The sequence below is a fragment of the Terrapene carolina genome, unplaced genomic scaffold (assembly GCF_002925995.2).
Source record: "Terrapene carolina triunguis isolate 2854851 unplaced genomic scaffold, T_m_triunguis-2.0 Scaffold848, whole genome shotgun sequence".
Classification (NCBI taxonomy): Eukaryota; Metazoa; Chordata; order Testudines; family Emydidae; genus Terrapene; species Terrapene triunguis.
In genome coordinates, this window is record NW_020665199.1 from 89,299 (window position 1) to 91,638 (window position 2,340).

Consider the following 2,340-nt stretch of genomic DNA (forward strand, 5'->3'; position numbering starts at 1 on the left):
TCTGGGAGGGGAGGGGGCTCTAGTGGGTAGAGCAGGGGGGCTGGGAGGTAGGAATGGAGGGCTCAGGGGGGTGGGCTCTAGGGGGCACTAGCTCCCTTCAGCCCCAGGGCGGAGGAGTGGCTGGGTCAGTATTTCGCAGGCGGGGGTTTACAGTGGACGGCAGGGATCCCAGGAGTTGGCAGTTCTCAGCTGGAGCCCGCCAGCGGCCGGGCTGTTTGCCACAGCCCCAGCTCCGTCCCGGTGGTTTGTGCTCTTGCATTGCCAAGGTTTGGCTGCGGCGGTTTTGTCGACTAAGGCTGGAGAAAAGCAAGTGTGGAACGAAGAGGGTAGCAGGAGACAGGCAGGTTCTGCAGCTTCTCAGCAGATAAAAGTTTCTTGCATTAAGGATCAGGGCACGTCACGGAGTTTTTGATGTTCATTTCCTCCGTTTTTTCCCCCCAAAAAAGTTTTGGTGGGGCGGGGGAAGGAGAAAGAACAGGGAGAAAACCTGGGTCTGAGCGGCCCGGGCAGCTTTCGGCTTCTCAGTGCCGGATTTGGCTAAATCACAAAGTTTTTGGTTATTCATTCCCTAGGTTTGGTTTTTTAATTTCCAAAAGGACAGAGGGAAGAGAAAGACCCAGAGGGGGAAGATCTGGAGCAGAGAAGCTCCCGCGGCTTCCGAACTCTCCGGCCGACGGAGGTTTTTTGCCATCACAATTTTTTTCGTAGTTTCCCCCCTGTGTCCCGATGGGTGGAGGCAAAAGGGAGAAAACCGGGATGTTGTCGGCTTGTCGGCTCGGTGGATCCCCTGATCTGTACCCTGTGGGGGATGGTGCGAGGGCCAGAGCTCTGGATGGAGGGCACGGGGGATATTAGCCATGTAGGGTGCAGAGAGACAGGGGATCAGGGGAGGGAATTTGACCAGCCCCCCGCAGCACGGCACCCCCCAGCGCCCGGCCCCGACTGCCAGGGGAGAGCGCCCCCTGCAGAGCCTTACACCTCATTCCCCACAGCATGCCGCCCCCTAGAGAGGTCCATTTCCCCGCACTGTTGCATTCACTTTCAGGATCCGTGTTTTCAGTTCCCAGGACTGACTAACCCCATGGGGCAGCTTCTGCTTTTCACTTCAGCTCTTCGGCACGGGGCTGGTGAGCAGCCCCTGTGCTGAGCCAGGGAGCAGAGCCTGTCAGCCATCCTGTGCGGCGTTATGCGCAGCTGTTCCCCAGCTGCCCCGCCCCAGAGGTGGCTGCATCTCAGCACCAGGCGAGCCATCCCTGTGCGGCGTTATGCGCAGCTGTTCTCCAGCTGCCCCGACCCAGAGGTGGCTGCATCTCAGCACCAGGCGAGCCATCCCTGTGTGGCGTTATGCGCAGCTGTTCCCCAGCTGCCCTGCCCCAGAAATGGCTGCATCTGAGCGCTGGTCAAGCCATCCCGATCTCTAGACCCAGTACAGTGGAATGAAAACAGCTGTACATAAGTCTGGAATATGAGATGGGGATTTAATAAAGGGAGTGGCTGGCTTAGGGGGTGGGGAGTGGGGCACTGGGCCTTTCCCCACTAGGGGGTGCCGGCTTCCATCACTTTCCCTTCCCCCCCCCCCACCTGGCCCCAGCCTGGAGGTGGCTGGGATTTGGTTTGGGCTACATTTATATAGGAAATCAGCAGCTGAAGCCAGGCGAGAGACAAGGGAACAAAGTCCCTTCTGGAAAATTCATTTCCCTGTCAGAGGGGAGGACGGGCCAGCGCGAAGCTGCACAGAATTAACCCTCCCCACCCGACTCACTCCCAGCACGACTCTGGAAAGCCACAGGGGAAACTGAGGCACCAAGTTGAGGCAGGACCTGGCCAAGGTGACATTGAGAGAACCCAGGAGTCCTGGCTCCCAGCCCCACCCTGATCTAATCCGCTACACCCCACACCCCTCCCAGAGCTGAGGATGGAACCCAGGAGTCCTGGTTCTTAGTTTTAGCCTATAAAAAGAACCTTCTGCTGTTTTATACTGTGACAACCAGTGAACTGTGCTGCTCCCCAGAAATAGCTGCATCTCAGTGCCGGGCAAGCCATCCCCATCTGGCATTATGCGTGGCTGCTCCCTGGGTGCCCTGTCCCAGAGCTGGCTGCATCTCAGCACTGGGCGAGCCATCCTACTCTGGTGTGATGTGCAGTTGTTCCCCAGCTGCCCCGCCCCAGAGGTGGCTGCATTTCAGCACTGAGAGCAAGCAGTGTGGTTTGTAACTGCAGGAGGCAGCTGCCGTTTTAGGAGGGGCTATTTCATGCGCTATCGATGCTATGTCACAAGCCACAGTGATAAGGGGAAATTTGCATTTGGTGCCTGCTCAACACAGGGTCTATTTGAACCAG

The 2,340-nt window shown here is 57.9% G+C and overlaps 1 protein-coding gene across 1 annotated transcript in view; it reads right to left on the minus strand.

Moving 5' to 3' along the window:
• The window catches only part of PTPN18 (protein tyrosine phosphatase non-receptor type 18), a 16,511-nt gene that overhangs the window by 12,332 nt on the left and 1,839 nt on the right, over positions 1–2,340 (minus strand). The window lies entirely within an intron of this gene.